Genomic DNA, 21439 nt, shown 5'->3' with positions numbered 1-21439 from the left:
TCAGAGGGAGTGTTTTAAGGGAAAGGTAGTAGTGTTGCAGAAGCCAAAGAGGATTTCATAAAGCAGGGAATCCACTAATTTTATGAAACATGAGTCATAAAGTTAGTTGAACCAGCCGGGGTATGGGGGGGTGGGGTGGAGTGCAAGGTTAAGTCAAAGGAAGTGTGAGAAGAGTGGAAATTGTTTCAAGGTATCTCTGTGAAGTGAGCTAGATGGAAAGTGTTGACGTGGGTAGTACTAGAGGCAAAGATCTTCTAAAATGATTTTTTTTTAGAAGATCCCCTCAAGAGGAAAGGGTCAGAAATACTTCTGGGTAGTTGGGTTATTTTTTTTTCAAACTTACCTTACAGAGCCCTTTTGAAAGAAATTTTAATATCATTCTCTTTAATGCAATATCCTTAACAACAAGAAGACATTTTCATTGATAGAGAAGACATGCTTTAGAAGACAGGGAAATTATCTTTATTCACAAATGTCAGGAGGCTTAGTGTAGTTCTAACTAATTGTGGATCTTTTTTTGTATGTGTATATGCAAGTTCTCTGAAAGAATACATGGTATCAGATCATGCAGGCCTATGTCAGATAGAACCGGCTGACAATAAACTTTCCAGCTTCATCTGTTTGAAGATAGTTGGTATTATCTCTACCGTGATGTAATTGTCATTTTGCTGTTACTGTTAACCAGCTAATTTCATGGCAGTGATTTCTAACCTAATTGACAAAGGACTGAACATGGAACTCCTCTCTGACCTGTATAATGTATAAAGGTATCCTATGTTCTTCTTGGGATTCTTTTCCATAATTTACCACTATGGACACTTCTTTCTTGCTCATCTGATCTAGCTTAACTCAATTCCACAGCTTCAGCTTATCATGTGCCCCTTTACAAGGAAGTTGTATCTAAGTGATGTTTTGATGGCAACAAAAGACAAGATAGTCATGTACTACCCAGATCCCTAAGTAGCTTGGTGAAAATTTAGAGTGGGCACTCACAGCTAGACTTTCTCTTTAAATATTTTCTGTATCATGTGGCTTTGTTTGTGTCTTTTTTTAACAAGCCATGCATCATGTGAGATTCGCTTCACTCACCAAGGGCAGACTTGCCAGAAGCTTATGATGTGATTCAGTGTGATACCCAGCCAAGATAAAGTGTGTCTACATGTGTCTCCAGGCATATTTGATTCTGTTTTTTAAGTGACATTTAAAAAAATGATTTTGTTGTTATTTTATTCAGCCTGTGATTTGCCCTCCCCCCCAATCATTATATTCAATCAGAGAAGTTATCCACAAGCAATGTAAGTATCAGGGTGTTAAAAAGCGGTCTAGCCAAGCAAAGAGCATGCTCTTTTGTTAGAAAGTTAAGGTCAAAGCAAAAGAGTAAGAAATATTACTTCATGATAAGTTCATGTACATCTCATTAATCAATTAAAAATGCATTCCACCAATATTAGCACTTTATAGTCTTGGTTTCTTATTATCTTATTAATATTACTTAAACATAAACATAGCTTAAGAAATACTAAGAAGTCATTTTCAGGTTAAAAAATCTATCATATTAAAAATGATTTTTCCCATGCATCATAAGTTCTCAAGGCATTTCATCTTACTCATCTAAGTTCTTCCCCACTTCATTTGGAAAATGAAAGCAAAAAATTTTCAATTGCTTTCTTCTTCTAAACAGCATTAGAAATCATTTAGGAGAGATTTTTTAAAAAATACCTTTAATCTCATAAAGGTCAAGGTTGAACTTTGGGAGGGTACCTGTCTTTGTTGATATAGGATGGGCATAGAGAGGGGGAAGGCAACCAGAACCTTTTTGGGGTGGGGCATCCTAGAAATGCAATTCTTTGTCTATATGAGTGAGCAGAAAGGAATCCAAATTTTGGGAAGACCTCATTTTAGAGGGGAAAAAAAGATCATCCATAAAAGAGCCAATATTTCCATCTCAATGTACTTTGGGCTGCTCTCCAAAAGATGATGTATGTTTAATCCCGCTGGTGGTGGAAAGCCTGGGTCAAATTCTACTCAAAAACACCCTGATATAACACAAATGCTCTTACAAATGGGTCTGACTATTTTCACATTCTTCAGCTTATGCAGAACACAGAGCACAATAAATCAAGGGCAAACTTATCTATTCAGGCTACTTTATGCTTCGTTTAATACACTTGGTCCTAAAAAGCTGCAAGTAAATCAGAAATTTGCAGATACAATCATACATATTTTGCCACTGACTTACATTATATTTTCAGGGACAACTTTTGCCGATGACTGATTTTCACTTGACAGTGGTTTCTAGTAATCTTTAAGTTTTTAGATTTCTCAATCTCTTATAAACACATACAGAGGTTTGCTGAAGCCAGCTTCAACTCATGAGCTGACTATTAAAATTTTCAGTGTGAGCAGTTACACCTTGAAAATTGGCAAATGCTACAAATCAAGGCTTGATTTATCATTCTGTTGACTACCTAGACTTAAGAAAGTAATGAAGAAAATGTTATTATTGCAGATTAAATGTAAAAATGTATGTACTGTATGCATTTTTTTCTGGGGGGCTGGCTATTAAAACACTTATCAGCACTACACTGCTTCTGGGTATCCAGAGAGCCTGTTTGACGGAACCCCTAAGAAAAATTATTTTGCAAAGTAACTCTCAACTAATCACCCATGAGTTTATGTATTTTGGAGTTCTACAAAAGAATGACGTATATATTTTAATTTCCTGAACGTGAAGGTTCCAGGTATTTCTAATATGCTCAGATTCTATTGTATCTACCTAAGTCAAGGGTTATTAACCTGGGATTTTAAAATTGCTTCTAGAAGATATTTGATAACTGTGTTTCAATATAACTGGTTTCCTTTGTAAGATTATACATTTTATTTTATTTAAAGACATTATTCTGAAAAGGGGTCCAAAGGCTTCATAAGACTTTCACAGGGGTCCAGGATACAAAAAAGGCTAAAAATTCCTTATCTAAATCAAGAAAAAAAATTTTTAAAGGGATGCATTCCAATGACACAATCAGAAAAACTGTAACAATTTAGCAATGGTAGAAGTAATATAATTAAGCAAAGGGATGCATTCCTGGGGTTTCCCCTACTAAACTCTAAGCTCCTTGAAGACAGGGATCATATCTTATCTAAACAGTGTATTTGTCCAAATGCCCTGCATATAGTAGTCACCTAAAAAGTGTTGACTGATTGGAGGTATATGATTTATGATTCCCTAATTCACTTGGGCAAGGTACTCTTTTCTTTCCTCCCTTCTAGGTGAAATGTGCTATAGTGACCTAGGCCCTGTTTGTTTATGCTTATTCCTACCCTTCTCTGAAAAGTGCCCAGTACAGTGATGGAGAGAATGCATGTAATCATATCTCTGACAATGTCTATTCTATTCACAGGTGAGTGGGTCATTCTACTCTTGTAGAGGTCTGTCCTTCGCAAGGCTTGGTTTGGTCCCTGACTTGCCTTTAAGAAGCTGATACCTAAAAGAGCATCACTCCCTCATTTTACTGAGCTGCCCCTGAGGTGCTGAGGAAATCAGAATTTCACCCCAAACTCCTTCACAAGCAGGGCTACTTTTGTGAAAAGAAGCTTGGTTCTCAAAAGATTTCTACCTCTTGATATTACTGAATTTTCTCTTCAGTATTTTCAGTGTGACTCTTCTCTCTTTTTTTTTGGAGGGGGGAAGGCAGGACAATTCAGGTTAAGTGACTTGCCCAAGGTCACATGGCTAGTCAGTGTTAAGTGTCTGTGGCCACATTTGAACTCAGGTCCTCCTAACTCCAGGGCTGGTGCTCTATTCACTGTGCCACCTAGTCGCCCCCAGCATGGCTATTCTCAAGTGAAAATGGAAGACTGGAACAAGTCACAGGAAATCCACAAGCCAAAGGATTAGGTTTGATGCTATTTCACCTCTCAGAAAATGGCTGCCAGCTTATATCTTACATCAATCAGGTGGTGCCACAGAATTCTGGAATCAGGAAGTCTGAGTTTAAGTCTGTTTGCAGACACTTAGTCCTTGTGGACCCTAGGGTGACCCTAAGTGACCAATTAAGTGACCCTAAGTCACTTAATCTCTATTGGCCTGGTGTTCATAACAGCACCTACCTTCCAGGGCTGTAAGGAGGAAGTGAGACAGTATTTATAAAGCAACTTTATAAACCTTAAAGTGTTATATTTTAATGTTAGCAATTATTATCATTATTCTTTAGTGTTAAGAGAAAATAAGAGTATGAAGAGATATTAATATAATGATTACTTTTTAGAATTGAGATAACATCAATACTAAGCATCAATATTATAATGCAGTTGATTATATAACATTATTTACATACTTATTACTCTATTATTAAAAGGTATTGTTAATGACAATAATAATAATAATTACAAAGCACTTTTAGGCTTGCAAAGTGCTTTACAAATATTATCTCATTTTGGGACAGCTAGGTGGCATAGTGAATAGACCATCAGGCCAGAACTCAGGAAGACTCATCTTCCCAAGTTCAAAACTGGTCGCAGACACTTACTAGTTGTATGACCCTGGGCAACTCACTTCACTCTATTTGCCTCAGTTTCCTCATCTGTAAAATTACCTGGAGAAGTAAATGGAAAACTACTCCAGGATCTTTGCCCCAAAAACCTCAAATGAGGTAATGAAGAGTCCGACACGACTAAAAAAAATATCACTAAACTGAACTTATCCTTATTTTACAGATGAAATCAGCAAATCAGTGACTGAAATAGTCAGTCTCTAAGTATCTATTAAGCACTTATTGTATGCTAGGCACTATGAAACAGGACTGGAATCCAATTTTTTTATTCTTTCCATCAGTCTCCTTTCACTAGACCATATATAGTCATTTCAGTAAAGAGAGCAAGACCTCAGGACATGGGGGTTGAAGCCAGTGAAGATGCCCTGGGGAACTAAAGATCTGGAAAACCAGGACTATGGAAAATAGCTAAATCTAATGGCATTTGATTACATTGACACTGCTGCCAGAATATTTTAGTGAGTCCTAGATCATTATCTAGAAGGAGGCTAGTATATCTTGGAATGAACTGACCAATACGTGGTATCCCCACCTGTCTTCAAGAGACCTGTGTTCAAATCTGGCCTCAGACAATTTAGTGTCACTGTTATTTGTGTGACACTGGTCAAATCACATAAGCTGCTTCCTCATGCCTCAATTTCCTAAAAATGGGATAATAATAGTAACTATCTCCCAAGGTTGGTAGGAAGAAAAAAGATAATATAAAAGTACTTTGCACAACTTAAAGTGCTATATAAATGCTTGCTATTCTTTGAAGATGAATTTTAAGAGGACTTGAACTGATTTTTATCTTGTCTTTATATTCCCCTGGAATCACTAAATCTGGTGCTTGATATGTGATTGTTGGGCTGAACTGGATTGCATTAAATTAAGAGTATGCTGTATACAGAAACTGGTTGAGGCTATTAGGAAAGATGAAACTGCCGTGTCTGAGGTATTGGGTCAATCAATTAATAAACCTTTATTAGATCTGGAAAGGTCCCTGAAGGTCTTCTGGCCTACCTGTTCACTTTACAAATGAAGAAACCGAAGCCTGGAGGGGTGAAGTTATTTGCCTAAGGTACTAGAAAGGTAGTAATTGGCAGACCTGGGATTGGCACTATACCACATTACCTCCCTAATGAGTACACAAGTACATATAAACTACGGATGAAATTCCAGGCACTGTACCAAGTGCTGGGGATAGAAATACAATGAATAAACAATCCCAACTTCTAAGGAGCTTAAATCCTAATGGGAGTCAAGTACATAAATAATTATCAAGATACAGACAAGGAGAAGAAATACAAATAGATACCAGGTAGTGAACTACAAAGTAGTTTGGTGAGTAGGCCAGGGGGGAAAAGCCTCCTGTGTGTATGTGTGTATGTGCCCAATCTTGAAGAAAAGGAAGGATTCTATGAGAAAAAGGTGAGGTGGGGAAGTACATTCCAAGTCCAAGGGATGCAGAGTTCAAAGGCAGAAGATACAAGTCTCAGGTATAAGAAATAGAGAGGTCATTTTGACTGGATCACCAAGTATGAAAGGAGAAGTAATGTATAATGGGTCTAGAAAGAGAGGTCAGGGACATGTTGTAAAAGATTTTTAAAAAGAAGTTTAAATTTTATCCTGGAGGCAATAAGAAGCCACTTGCTGTTTACCAAGGAGGGGAATGACACGGTCAGATCTATATTTAAGGAAAATCATTTTGGAAGCTGTGTACAGGATGGTCCGAGGATGGGAGAAAAGAGTCAGGGAGACCAGTGAGGAAGCCTTTGCAATAATCTATGAGAAGTGATGAGGGCCTGAACTAAGGTGTAAGTAGAGAGAAGGGGTCTATTTGAGACATCTGGAAGTAGAAATGGTAAGATAGAGCACCTGAATGGTTATGTGGGGGTGAGGGAGAGTGAGGAGTCAGTGACGCTGAGGTTACAAAGCTGGAAAACTAGAAAAAATGGTGTCTTCAACAAAAACAGGCAAGTTTGGAAGAAAGGTATATTGGGGTGGGGGGGAGGTAATGAGTTGCGTTCCGGACATGTTGAGTTTAACTTGTTTCTGGGGCATAGAGTTTGAAATGTCCAACAAATAATTGGTGATACCAGTTTAAAGTTTGGAGAGACAGGAAATAGATACATAGATCTATGAGTCACCAGCATAGAGGTGAAGATCCCTGGGTTTTCTCTCCCTGAGTCAAAGTGGGCGAGGGTGTTCACAGCCATCTATAGTCAGTTGGGGCTTTTGGCTCATGCTGTTTCTGAGCCCATACATACCATACATACCAGAGCTGGGGGAATGGGATTACAGATTTAAATCTGAAAGGGTCCTTGAAGGTCTTCTGGCCTTCCTGTTCACTTTACAAATTAGGAAACTGAGGCCCAAAGGAGTGAAGTTACTTGCCTAAGGTACTAGAAAGGTAGTAATTGGCAGCCCTGGGACTGGAACTTTAATCACATTACTTCCCTTGGGTGGAAGTAAGCAATAATAAAAGCTATGGTCAGAGACAGTAGGGTTTCTTATCTGAATTCTACCAGCTTAGTTTACTCCTGAAGTCCTATTCCGAGGCTCAAAGGGAATGTGTAAAAAAAAGACATTGCCTGAGAGTGACTCAGACAAGGGCAGGAGCTGGATCATTGAACTTTTTTTTTTTTGGGGGGGAGGGGAGGGAGGCAATCAGATGTCCAGATAGTAAATGTCTAAGATCACATTTGAACTCAGGCCCTCCTGACTCCAGGGATGATATTCAATCCACTGTGCCACTTAGCTGCCTTGTCATTGAACCTTAAGGACCAAAGCCACATTTCAGAGGACTTCTATCCCTTTTCTTAACCTACCCAAGCTATTATAGTGACTGCTATTAATATAGTTAATAAATTACTTTTGTAATTAAGTGTCCTTGTCTACATCCTGACACTATAGAGTACCCCCTCTTTTTTTTTTTGGAGCGGAGGGATCTAATGATCAAAGGTCTTTCTGAGGTACCAATCAGTACTATCGTCATAGTATTCTGGCAGTCCTTTCAGTCAATCAATAAATCAAGTATTAAATGTTTTTTACCATGTGCTAGGTGCTGTGGATTACAGTAATAAAAACGAAATCAATTCCTCTATCAACAAACTTACGTTCTAATGAGATAGACATATACATATATACATGTATATATCTATATGTGTGTATATGTATATATGACACATAAAACAAATACGAGGTAACCTTGGAGGGGAAGGCACTGAATAATGCATGGGGAGGGAAGTAGCAAAACCAGGAAAGGCCTCCCACAGAAGGTGGTGCTTGAACTGAATCTTGAAGGAAACCAGGTAAGGCAGGAGAGACAGTCTTCCAGGTACAGGGTGACAACAAGTGCAAAGTCTTGGAGATGAAATGCAGTGTAGTATATGAAGAACACTAGGAAGGCTAGTAGAATACTGTAGAGTGTACATGGAGGGAGATTGAATGTAAAAAGTGGAAAAGTAGGAAGGGGCCAAGTTGCAAAGAACTTTGAAAGATAAACTCAATTTCTCTAAAAGGGAAAGGGTTATATGTTCATAGTGAACATCAGTAAAATCTATTTAAAGAAACAGTTATATGATGCCCAATGTTTGGGTGAAGAAAAAATACAATAACATTAGGGAGGGTAAATCTAACCCCAATGTCCTACCTATATTGCCTTTCTTTAGCCTATTAAATAAGAGCAGGGAGTGGGGGTGTGGGGCAGGCAAGTAGTGGAAGACATTTATGATTATCCAAACCAGAAAAGAAAACTTCCTTATAAGTGAAATCGATTCCCTGGCTTCCTTCAAGTCTCAGTCAAAATCCTACCTTCTGCAAGAAGCTTTTTGTGGTCCCCCTTAAAAGGTTAGTGCCTTCCCTCGGTTATCTTATATCCCTGTATATATCTTGCTTGTAGATAATTATTTACATGTCATTCTCCCATTAGACTGTGAGCTCCTTGAGAGCAGGGAATGTTTATGCTTTATTTGTATTGTGTTAAAAAAATTAAAAAAAAATTTCCCCCCTTTTATTTGTATTGCTAGCACTTAACATCATAAGCCCTTAGATACTTGTTAACTTAGTTGCACACAGGGTTCTTCTTATTGATGGTTTTTTCCCTCCATATTTACTCATTTTTAAAAAGTCAGTATAATCTAATACAGGGATAGGGAACCTGCAGCCTTGAGGCCACATGGGACCTTCTAGGTCCTCAAGTGTGGCCCTTTGACCGAATCCAAACTTAACACAACAAATCCCCTTAATAAAAGGATTCGTTCTGTAAAACTTGGCCTCAGTCAGAAGGCTGCACCCAAGGACCTAAAAGGCCATACGTGGCCTCAAAGCAGCAGGATCCCCACCCCTGGTCTAACTCATTCATTTAAAGCCTTAAAGTCAGAAAGATTTTGGTCCAAATCTCACCTCTGATACTTATTAACTGTAGATTCCTCTCAGTTCAGTCATTTTTCAGTCTTGTCTGATTCTTTGTGACCACTTTTGGGGTTTTCTTGGCAAAGACACTAGAGTGGTTTGCCACTTCCTTCCTCAGCTCATTTTACAGATGAGGAAATTGAGGCAAAACAAGGTTAAGTGACTCATCCAGAGTCACAAAGCCATCATATGCCTGAGGCCAAAGACAAGTCTTCCAGACTAGCCATCTGGCACTTTATCCACTGTGCCACCAGCTGCCCCATAGTGATTCCTAGAGAAGTCATTTTTCTTTGAGACTCAATTACCCAAGGGTTAGCTACTGATTCATAAATGAATTGTGAGGTGCCCAAATCCCAAATCTTTTATGCACTGATGAAAATGAAAATTAAAAACTCACCAGAGGATTGTATAGACAAGCAATAAAAAAGCCTTTGGGTGAATAACCGTGAATAATAAATACCGTGAATAAGTGAACAACTAGGCTGGTGGAGACCCAGCCTGAATAAAAATGGCCCAAGTTATTAATGTCCTTTCCCAAATGGTCTGAGGGTGGAGCTTCTCAGCAGTTTGGGATGAAAAGAATAAAGCTAACTGGAAAAGGATGTATTTGTGTCTCCCATTCAGGTTGTAAAAAAAGGTTACCTTAAAGTACCACTAGGGAGAGTAAAATTCACCACAATCTTACCTAAAGAACTCTGGGCATTTCAACTGGCTGTCCCCTATGACTGAAATGTTCTCCCTTCCTCATCTTTTCCTGGTTTCCCTGGCTTCCTTCAATTAAGAGTTAAAGATCTTAATTTAAAAAGGACAAGGTCAGACACTACATCCTGGACCACTGCCGGTCACCTTGACTCTTGTCTTGCCACTGAACTCCAATGACTGGAGGAGAGAGTGAGGCTGATGACTTTGCCAGGTTCTGCCTCACTTAAAACCAACTCATGTGCAAGTCAAGATAACAACAACCACCTTAAAAGCAAAGAGTTAACTAGGCTTTTCTTTCTTCCATCAGTTGGAGCTCCTGAGGACTCTATATCACAACGATGGTGGCCCTCAGGCTCTTCTCAGAGCTGAATTTTTAGATGTTGCCAGAAATGCAGGAGAGGTGGTGTGAAGATTTGGAACATACACTGAAATCCCCATCTACCATCTTACAGCATATTCACTGATGCCTATTAACTATAGATTGCCAGCAATCTAGCAAAGAGCTTCTGGTCAGACTCCTCAGGATGGGAGTAACTTTCTCCTAGGCAACACATTCTTCTCCCCAGATAAGATGATGTCCATATCATCCTGAAGTCATAGACTCACAGGTGTAGAGCTGAAGGGACCTCAGATGTCATCCAGTCCAATCCTCTTTTTGTATAGATGAATAGCCAAGTTCAAGAGTGGTGAAGGGATCTATTTGAGATCACACAAGTAGCAGGGCCAGAATTTGAACCAAGGGTGCCTGAGTCCAAAATCCAGCATTCTTTCCATTTCAACTTTCAGGTATTTTATTCTTAAAAGCCTCTAAAGATGGATGCCTTATATTTTGCTTAGCTTCTCTAAATCATATTTTACTTACTCCTATCATAGCCAAAATCTTATGAGGCTACCCTGCAGTCCATTTCTCTTGCTCAATTTTAATTTTCCTTTTTATGATGAAAATATTGATAAAAATCAATAAGCACCTACATTTCCTCATGGAAAGGAGAGAAAAACAGGTCTCCTAAAGAAATATGATGCTTGTTGTTAAAAGTCTGTTTCAAATTTAACATGTTAATCCCAACATTACTCTGCTTGCCTCTATCTCCTTTTCAACTTCCTTCTGCTCTCATAAATGACTTGCCCAGGGTCAAAGAGCTAGTAAGAATCTGAGGCCACTTTTGAACTCAGGTCCTACTGGATCCAGGGTAAGTGCTTTATTTAATGCATCATTTAGATGCCCCTGTATATGTTTTTTAATGGTTAATTGATGTTCCTTTCTTCTTTTTTTTTTAAATCACTATTACTACCCTCTTATCCTCCCATAACTTTCCTTGGCCCAAAGCCCTTCCTTGTTACAAATATAGTAAAGCAGAACAAATCCATACATCGGCTGTATCTGAAAATATACCTTTCATTCTTTATCTTTAGTCTAGCTCCTCTGCTAAGAGGAGGGAAGCATGATTCACTGTCAGTCTTCTGAAGTAGTAATTAGTCACTGCAATGATTACAGTTCTAAAGTCTTTCACAATTATTTTCCTATACAATATGGTAGTCATTCTAGAATTTATTCTATTGGTTTTCTCTTAAATGTTGCAAGGACATTTAAGTGACCTTTTGGGTATACTTACTTTCCAGAATGGTCAGATCAATTCCAGAGCTCCACCAGTAGTTGTTTGGTTGTTGTTCTTTGTTCTCAAAGAGGACCAAAATGACATCACTATGTTGGGGTCAAGGTGTGCTGTGTCCAACTGTGGCTGATCAAACCAATATGAACTCAGAAAGCTCTACCACAGGTTGGGCACATATAGTCCATATGAAAATTTGGAGTAGAGATGTCTCTAAATTTGCACATCTCACATTCCATAATGCATTAGTTTGATTGATCGTGTACAATCTTTCCAATAGCTGTCTCTTTTTTTTTTTTTTTTTTGGTAATTATTTACAACTGATGGGTATGAAGTAAAAATTTAGAGTAGTTTAAATCTGAAATTATCTTATTATTAATGACTCAGAACACCTAAAAATGGTTGTTGACAGCTTGTCTTCCTTTTTTTGAGCACTGCCTGTTTATATCTTTTGGCTATAGTTCTCATAAATTTATATGAAATCCTTATCTTATCAGAGAAACTCAATGGAAACATTTTTTCCTAGTTCACTCCCTTATATTCTAACTGCATTAGTTTTGTTTCTATAAAACCTTTTCAGTTTTATGTAATCGAAACAATGTCTGATAAAGCATTTCTAAGCACTTATTATGTTTCAAATACTTTATACATTCTGTAACAATTTACAATGGAATTCTTTTTTTCCTCTTTTTGTTGGATTTTGTTGGTAACATAGATAAACATTGATGATTTTTGTGGATTTATTTTATAAACTGCTAATTTGCTAAAGTATTAATTTTTAGCTGAATCTTTAGGATTCCCTTAGTAAACATCTGTGAAAAGTGAGAGCTCTGTTTCTTCTTTGTCTATGCTTATTCCTTCAATTTCTTTTTTTTTATTTCTATAGCTAGTATTTCCAGAACAAGATAAAAAAATAGTGATAATAAAAGACAACCATACTTTATCTGACCTTGGTCTAACTGGAAAGGACTTGAGCATTTTCCTTTTATAGAAAATTATAGCAATTGATTTTATAATACTAAGGAACATTCTGTTTGCCTAGGATTTTTTTAGAAAAATGTTTTTAACACCAAAGGCTGTGGCTACATTATGTCAAAAGCTTCTTTTGAATCTCTTGATAAAATGGTGTGATTTTCATAATTTTTGTTATTAATAATGTCTATTATGTTTATGGATTTACTAATGTTAAATCAGCTTTGCATTCCTGAGATAAATCCAACCTGGTTATTGTATGTACCTTTTAATATGTTGTAGTCCTTTCGCTAACACTTGTTTAAAAATCTGAATCTGTATTTATTAGTGGTATTGGTTCAGTTTTCTTTTTCTACTTTATTTCTCCCTGGTTTAGGTATCAATTGGTTATTAATTGGTCTCATAGAATAGTTTGTTAGAATTCTTTCTTCTTCTATTTTTTGCAAACAATTCTAACATTGGAATTTATTTTGACACTGGAATGACTTATTCTTCAACAATTTAGTAGGACTGATTTGTAAATCCATCTGTTTTTGTTTTTTTCTTTAGCAGTTCATTTATGGCTTATCTAATTTAAAAAATTATATTATTTAATATTTATATTTCTGTCTTTTTTGAACCTAGTTATTTTATATTTTTGTAAATATTCATCCATTTCACTAAAGTTGTAAGTTTTGTTGGAGTATAGTTGGGCAAAATAGTTTGAAGTCATGTCGTTTACTTGCTTCACCTATTATGAAAAGTTTTTCTTTTTTAAACTAGCAATTTGGTTTTCCTCTTTTTAAAAATTAAATTAGCTAATGGTCTGCATATTTTACTGATTTTTCTTAAAAACTAAATCCCAGTATTGTCATGACATCACTGATTTTTCTTTTGAATTTCTCTTTTCAGAACTTGTATATTTTATATTTGGTTAGGATTTTGTGATTTATTACTTTCCTATTTCATTTTTAGTTTCATCTCAAATGTATTGGCTTGTTCTTTCTTTTCTTAAAGTGTTTAGGAAATATAACACTTCTTCAGATTGGTTGCTAGAAGTTTTGGCATTTTGTTTAATCATTTTCATTTTCTCTGATGAAATTATCTATTGTTTTATGACTTGTTCTTTGACTCACCAACTTTGTAGGATTATTTAATTTCCATTTAAATTTCAATCTTTTCTTCAGATGTCCTTTATTGATTGTAATTTTATTGTACTGTCATCATCAAAAAATGTGTTTAATACTTCTGCATTTTTTGCATTTGTTTATGCCCCAGCACTTTAAATTTTTGTAAAGATGCTACCCATGGCTAAGGAATACATATATTCCTTTCAATTTTCATTCAGGAATGCTAGTGATCTATTATATTTAAGCTTTCTAAAATTCTAAGCATGTCCTTTATATCTCATTTTGTGTCTAGGTCAGAAATGTCTCAACTATTATAATTTTATAGTTTACTTTTCCCTATAATTTGATTAATTTTTCCTTTATGTAATTGCTATGTTGTTCCATGCATACAGAATAAGTATTGATTTTACCTTTTGTACCTTTAAACATAATTCAGTTTTGCTGTTTTTCTTTTAATCATGTCTTTTTTTTGCCTAAGAGCATGATTGCTACACCTCCTTTTTTGACTTCTTTAAGTCTCATGAATTCTACTCCTGCCCCTCATTTTAGCTCTATGAAATCTTTGTTTCAATTATCTTTCTTATAAGCAACATATTGTTGTACTGATTTCTACTCCACTCAGCTACCCTCCTCTTTTTTTCTGGATGAGGGTATTCTATTCACATTCACTGTTGTTTTCCTCTATCATAACATATTTTACCATTTCATTTTTCCATACCCTCTTTCCCCCCAATTAACACTGATCTTTACAAAGAATATGATAGAAAGAGAAAAAAGAAATCTGATCAGCACTAATAATCTATAATTGAAATGATCTGCTCCTTAAAAAATATTCTCTCCTTAAAAGATAATAAAATACCATTTTTTTATGCAAGGCAAAACAGAAAAAGGGCACATAGTCATGAATCTATATTGTTTTTAGCTTGAATCTCTTTCCATGAATACAACAAATTCAACATGTTATTTTCAAAGTTGTTCTGCTAGTCTATGTCTCCCACTGACCTTTCTTTTGTTCTCTTATGTGCATTAAAAAAATGCTTCAATGGCCCTCTTTTAATTATTTTTTCATTTTAGTTACCCTGTTGCTTCCCATCTCCCCATTTCCCCAACTCTCTATTCCAAATTGAAAGAAGAACAAATGCTTATGCTAATATGGATAGTCAAGCAAAGCAAATCTCCACACTGGTCATGATCAAAAATTTATGTCTCATTCTGTATCTCAAGTTCATTCCATTTTTATTAGGTGTGGGTAACATATTTCATTATTGGAACTTCGGAATTATGGCTTCCAATTACACTGATCAGAGTTTTAAAGTTTTGTTAGCTTTTTTTTTTAAAACAATGGTAATGTGATGACATCAACTGTAATTTGGGTTTTGCTCACTGAACTCAATATCGATTCACAAAGCCTTACCAGGTTCGTCTAAAAAAATACCCTTTATTATGATGTGATGATATTTAATTATATCTTGTAATGGTAATGGGGATTTGAAGATCTTCCCTGCCCCTTGTATTGGCAATCAAACAGGTATTTAGCACCTTGTTTCAGTTCATTATTGTATCAAGTATTAAGATCCAGAACTTCTGAATCCCACAGTGGGAGGAAGTTGCTGACGTAAGAGGAAGGGGCGAACAGCCAGAATTGCAGAGAGAGAGAGAGAGAGAACTGCTAGGATCCCGAGAACTTCCGAGAACTGCTACTAATTGAGAACAGAATGGAGAATAAAACTTGTGGTGGCAGAACAGAGAACTGGGAAATGAGAAGAGAGGAGAACTGGGAGGAAGCATGGCTGTGGTGCTGGTACTTTGTCTGTCTGTTTTGATGTTACTTTGTCAGATTTGTCTGTTGATAGAGGACATTGCTGTTGTTACAGGAGCCCTGGGACCTTACTGTTGGTTCAGAAGCTCTGAAAGAGGATTTTCTTGTTATATATTTACAGAAGTCCTACAAGAGGAGCTTACTGATGTTTTCAGAGGTCCTGGGACTATACTGATGATTTGTGTTTATTTCTCAGACCTTGCTGGTGGGTCTGAGTTGATTTCACAGGCAGAATGTGAATTGGTTATGGTGCCAGTAATGCATATGAATGTTACTGTGGCTTTGTTAATTAAGCTTTATCTTCCCAGGAACAGAAACTGTGAAGGACTTGAGACTGTGAGCTTCAATATGGAACAGGAACTGCACAAGGAGCTGGACAAGGAACTGGGAGCTGCCTGCTTTTGAACTCAGGTGATAGTTGGATGGATTCAGATAGGAGCTGGACCCATGGAAGAGGAACCATGGAAGCTGAGAGCCAGCTACAAGTCAAGACGAAAAGACCTCTCCTTGGGTATATAATGCAAACTGAGAAGATCATGATTTACTGTGGCCTAGGGGTGGAGAACTGTGTACTCTGTATCCAGTACCTTTTTAGGATGATTGAATTAAGGATGTTTGGAAACTAATCTCCAATTAAGAAGAAAGAAGACTTTTTGACTGAAAGATTAAGACAATGTGACCTAGAAGTGGAGAACTCTGGCATTTGTACTTGTGTCCATTAAGGAGACAAGCCTCCTTAAGGATGATTGAATTAAGGACTTACTAAACGACTGAGTTACTAAATGACTGTATTTTGTTTAACACTGTGTGGCCACTTCGGTGAAAACTATGTGGCCATTTTAGTGATAAATTGTTATGTCATAACATTGTGAATGCTGTACTTTGATTTCTGTCAATCTTTTGTCTTAGTTTGTTACTGAATAAATACTGTGTAATGAGAACCTTGAAGCTGTTCACAGCAGCAGTCCTCTGGAAAGCTGCTCGTGCTTGGCTTTACATATCTATATACCATAATTTGTTTACCCATTCCTTAAACTGAGAGGTACTCACTTTGTTTCTATTTGCCACTATAAAAAAGAATTTCTATATATCTTGTAAAATTGGATTATTCTTCCCCCCCTCTCCCTTTAAAAAAATCTTTTTGGAGTAAAGGAGAACTTAGTGGCAACACTGGGTCAAATGGCATGGAACTTTCAGGGTATTGTTCCAAATGGTTTTCTAGGACAAGTTGAACTAGTTCAAAGTTTTATCAATAGTACGTTAGTGTGCCTACTGTCCCTTGAACAATTATTTTCCTGTTTTTGTAATTTTTGCCAAATTTGTAGAAAGAGGTTTTAATTTGTATTTCTTCCATTATTAGTAATTTGGGGCACTATGTGCTCTATATGGTATTGATATGTTAGATTTCTTCTTTTAAGAATTACCTATTCACATCCTTTGAACATTTACCTACTGGGGAATGGCTCTAGTTCATAATAATTGAATCAATTTTTAATATATTTTGGATATGAAAACTTTATCAAAGAAACTTACTGCAATTTTTTTTCTCTGCCAACTATTTGCTTCTAATTTTAGCTACATCAAACTTTTGTGTAAAACCTTTTTAATTTTATATAATCAAAATTGTGTTTTATCTTCTGTGGTTGTCTTTATTCTTGGTTTGGGAATGAACTCTTCCCCTATCCATAGACTCAAATTTGTTTATGATGCCATTTTTGGGGGTCTAAGTCATGTATCCCTTTAGGACTTAACTTGGTATATGTTGTGAAGTGTTTGTTCCAGACCTAATTTTTGACAAACTGCTTTCTAGTTTTCCCAGTAAAATTTCATTATTATTTTTTATAGTTCTATACGATAATTCTTTGGTAGTTTGATATGGTACTGGATAGTTAGTTTAGATAGTAGTGTTGTTTTTATTATATTGGCTTAGTCTACTCCTGAGCAAATTATTATTTCTCTAATTAGTTCCGTATTTATATAAAATGTATTTTGTAGTTGTATTTTTATGGTTCCAATATGTATCCTGGTAGGTAGATTTCCAAGTATTTATACATTCTGTAGTTATTTTGTATGGAATTTATCTTTCTCTTCCTTCTGTATTTTGTTGGTAATAAACAGAAAAGCTAATGATTTCTGTGGTTTTATTTATTTTGCATACTGCTAAATTGCTAAAAATTATTGTTTCACTTAATTTAAAATTATCTCTCCAGAGTTAAATAAACCACCATCTCATCTGCAAAAAGCAGATTAATATTCTTTTCTTTTTGCCTATGTTTATTCCCTCTATTTTTTTGTCTTATTTCTAGCTAATTTTTGACACTTTCTTCAAAGGCTATTTACTGCATGTGATTTTTATTATGCGGTGGTCAGTAAAGGACAGTTATTATCTCTGCACTTCTGCATTTGTGAAATTTGCATGCCCTGATATATAATCAAGTTTTATAAAGGTTTATAAGGTTTTCATTAATTTTATTTTGTTTCTTGATATTTCATGGAGTTATTAGCTTCCACTTGCCCAATTCTAATTTTTAAGAAATTATTTTCTTTAAAAAAAATTATTTTCTTCAGTGAACGTTTGTACCTTTTTTCCTATTTGACCAATTCTATTTTAAGGTGTTATTTTCTTTGGTATTTTTTGATGTCACTTTTACCAAGATGTTTAATTGTCTTTTCATAATTTTCTTCCTTTGCTTCCATTTCTTTAGCTAACATTTCTTCTACCATTCTCATCTGATTTTTTTTTATGGGGGTGGGAGGGGGGAAGAGGAGTGAGGCAATTGGGGCTAAGTGATTTGCCCAGCGTCACACAGCTAGTAAGTGTCTGAGGCTAGATTTGAACTTAGGTCCTCCTGACTCCAGAGCCAGTGTTCCATCTACTGTGCTACCTAACTGCCCCCTCATTTGATTTTGAAAATTATTTTTTAGCTCTTCCAAGAATTCTTTTTGGGTTTGTGTCCAATTAATATTTTTTCCCTTTGAGAAGTGTTACTTGTAGCTATTATAAATTTCATTGTCTTCTCATGAGTTTGGATCTTAATCTTCTTTGTCACCAGTTTTTACAGTCAGGTTCTTTTCTGTTGTTTGCTCAGTTTTTTACTCTATTTCTTGATTTTGAACTTTGTCTTAAAGTTGGTCTCTGTTCTTGGTGGAGGAACACTATCTCAACCATCAAGGTTTTTTTTTTTTTTAAATGAACTGCTGTTTTCAGAGCTAGTTCTGGGGGTTTGGAAGTTTTCAGTGCTTCCAAGATGGAAAGAGGTGGTGTCACAGGGAACTGGGAAGAGGTGTGGGCACTGCTCTCCTGGTCTGCACCCGATCCTCACCAAGGAAGGGCCCCCCGATCCCTTCCATGACAAACTTTTAAGTTTAATCTTCATTATCAACATTTTCTTTGTCACTTTTTAATTCAGACAATCAATTAAACAATTAACCAAACCCTGATATTGGTTTCATCATGAACTATAAATACTTACACTGAAAATTTAACAATAAGCTCTCACAAGCCAATTTGATATGGCTCCAGTACACTTCCTGCCTTACTCTTTCTAAGCCTCTTCTTTGTCCTCACTGTGACCTCTAATTCCTCAACCACTCTGGCCATCAAGCTTGCTCTGGTCTCACTTTCTTCCCTTCCCAGTCTTAACCCATTGGTGAACCAGTTCAACTCTACACTATCTTTTGCTCTTGAATCCCTTCTTCCTTTGTCCCATCTATGCTCACCCCTGGATTACTGCCCACCGTCCATCTGCCTTCTCCATTCTGCCTCAAGTACTAGAATGAAGCTAGAGGACATGAAACTGACTAGGTTCAGCCATTCTAGCCTACTTGCTGTTCCCTATATAGGACACTCATCTTTCATTTCGAGACCGTCAGTATTTATATGGATGTTTCCTCTCTTTACCCCCTACCTCCACCCCAGCCTGGAATGGTCACTTTCCCCACCTCTTAAGACTCTCTGGTTTCCTTCACGACTTGACCCTAGTGCTATCTTTGTGGGAGGGTTTTCCTGGTCCCTCACCCCCTCAAACCCCCAGCTTCTAAGTGTAGGTTCCCTACCCTTGTTCTAGTGCTTCCCCTCCAAGGTTGCCTTGTATCAGCTTTGTATGTGCTATGTATATCTGTGCATGCATGTGTGCGTGTGTATGTGTGTATACACACACATACAAATTTTCTCCCCTGTTAGAATGTAAGTTCCTTGGGGGCAGGAACTGTTTCAAATTTGTCTTTCTATCCCCAGCACTGACCATAATGTTTAGCAAACTGCAGGTGAATAATAAATTCTTATTGACCACTGACACAGTAGGTTCATAATTGATTGGTTTATTGATTGATGAAGAAAAGGCATTTCTTATTCTCTGTGTAATAGTTCTTCATGGCTCTAAGTTCTTTTCACAACTTGCCTCTCATAAAGAGCAATAACAATAGCTAGCATTTATATGGCACTTTAAGGTTTGCAAAGCATTTTACAAATATCTAACTTGAGCCTCACAACAACCCTGAGAGGTAGGTGTAATTATTATCATCCCTATTTTACAGATGAGGAAACTGGGGCTGAAAGAGGTCAAGTGACTTGTCCAGGGTCACATATATAGTATGTGCCTGAAACCAGATTTGAACTCAGGTCTTCCTGATTCCAAGGCCAGAGCTCAATTAAATGTGCCACCTAAGCTATCAATAATAAGAGACAGTTAAAGAAAACTTGCAAAGCCCTTTACATACCTTATCTCCAATAAGTAAGTCCTTATAGCAATTCGATTTACAAGAACCTTAACATTGGATTTGGAGTAGTTTTCCTGATAAACAAACATTTGATAAACATTCTGATGTTTAGCAAAAGGTTCTCCCTTTAAGACCCTGGCATTGTGAAGAAATTTATCAACTTGGACAATCTCCTAATCTTCAAAGTATCCTATTTGGGGTGGTTTAATTGCTTTTTTGTCATTGCCAACCATCAATTGGAGCCTATGATCTCTTAGATCATAAGACTGATGGTAAGCAAATGACATACTTAAGAGGTACAGATTGTGGGAAGGACTTTCTGTTCTGGCCCTAGACCTTGAAAGCAACCCAGACTTAAATACATAAAGGTTTGTATTAGAAACCAGAAGAATCACTCACTTTATGAAGTAGAGGGTAGCCATATTTTGGCTGTTTCAAAAATCTCAGTAGTGCTATGTGTTGGTGGTATAGGCCCTGGTGGTAAGTAAATACAAAACAAAAAGAGGGAACAGCAAACACTGATTTTTAAGAGAGATCTCTTCTAATGTCTTACACATCCCTGAAAACCCAGGAAGATGACTTCACTCTGCAGCTGAATCTGTTTTTTGGGGTTTTTTTTGGTCTCTTTAGAGGGGAGAAGGCAGGGCAACTGAGGTTAAATGACTTGCCCAAGGTTACACATACAGTATGTCAAGTGTCTAAGGCCGGATTTGAACTCAGGTCCTTCTAACTCCAGGGCTGGTACTCTATTCACTGTGCCACCTAGCTGCCCCTCTATAGCTGAATCTGAACTGGGACCGTTTGTGGAGGCATGTATACTTTTAAATGACTCAAAGCAGTGGCTACATTTGGTACTGTTGACCATCTCTGACCATTTAATCTGATTTACCCCTTTATTTTAAATCTAATATCCTTTCTTAAATAAAGGTTAGAAGGAGAAAACTGAGGCTGAGAGAGGGGAAGCATCTTGTCCAGGCTCACAGAGCTAGTCAATGTCTGAGACAGGATTTGAACTCAGATCTTTCTGCCTCTGATCTCAGACTTTCTTCCATTGCACTACACAGCTGCCTAGATTTCATTAAGAAACCAACCTCCAAGCTCCAGTTTACTCGTCAACAAAAGGAAGGAATTGGACTAGATGACTTGCAAGGTCCCTTCTTGCTCTAGATTTTTGATCCTAAGATTCTAAGAAATTCAGATCGAACCCAAACTACTAACAGAATGTATTTATTCCTATTTACAAGTAGGAATACTATCTGAACACTGATGGCTTTTTTTTTCAGGTCATTTACATAGCACTTTACCATTTACAAAAGGCTTTCCCACAACCCTATGAGGCTACCGTGTTTCCCCGATAATAAGACCTGGATCCCAAAAACAAGCCCTCCCCTTATTGTGTAAGATTACTCTAAAATAAGCCCTCCCCCGAAAATAAGCCCTATTGAGATTGCTACTGTAGTGAAGGTGATCCCCTGCACTACACGCTACATTACGGTACCCTCTGTATGCACCGTCCCCCCCCCCCCCCCCCCCCCCCCCCCCCCCCCCCCCCCCCCCCCC

At 36.9% G+C, this 21439-nt stretch overlaps 2 protein-coding genes and 1 long non-coding RNA gene across 4 annotated transcripts in view; 1 reads left to right on the top strand and 2 right to left on the bottom strand.

Moving 5' to 3' along the window:
* The window catches only part of PITPNC1 (phosphatidylinositol transfer protein cytoplasmic 1), a 432818-nt gene that overhangs the window by 17523 nt on the left and 393856 nt on the right, over window positions 1–21439 (bottom strand). The window lies entirely within an intron of this gene.
* Window positions 1–21439, top strand: part of LOC138152623 (uncharacterized) — a 634969-nt gene that overhangs the window by 372483 nt on the left and 241047 nt on the right. The gene's annotated exons all lie outside the window — the stretch shown is intronic.
* The window catches only part of NOL11 (nucleolar protein 11), a 276383-nt gene that overhangs the window by 66532 nt on the left and 188412 nt on the right, over window positions 1–21439 (bottom strand). The window lies entirely within an intron of this gene.

The sequence above is a fragment of the Petaurus breviceps genome, unplaced genomic scaffold (assembly GCF_028583685.1).
Source record: "Petaurus breviceps papuanus isolate PSGF00001 unplaced genomic scaffold, PetGlider_PUasm1.0 90925, whole genome shotgun sequence".
NCBI classification, from domain to species: domain Eukaryota; kingdom Metazoa; phylum Chordata; class Mammalia; order Diprotodontia; family Petauridae; genus Petaurus; species Petaurus breviceps.
This window is presented reverse-complemented; position numbering and strand designations above follow the sequence as displayed.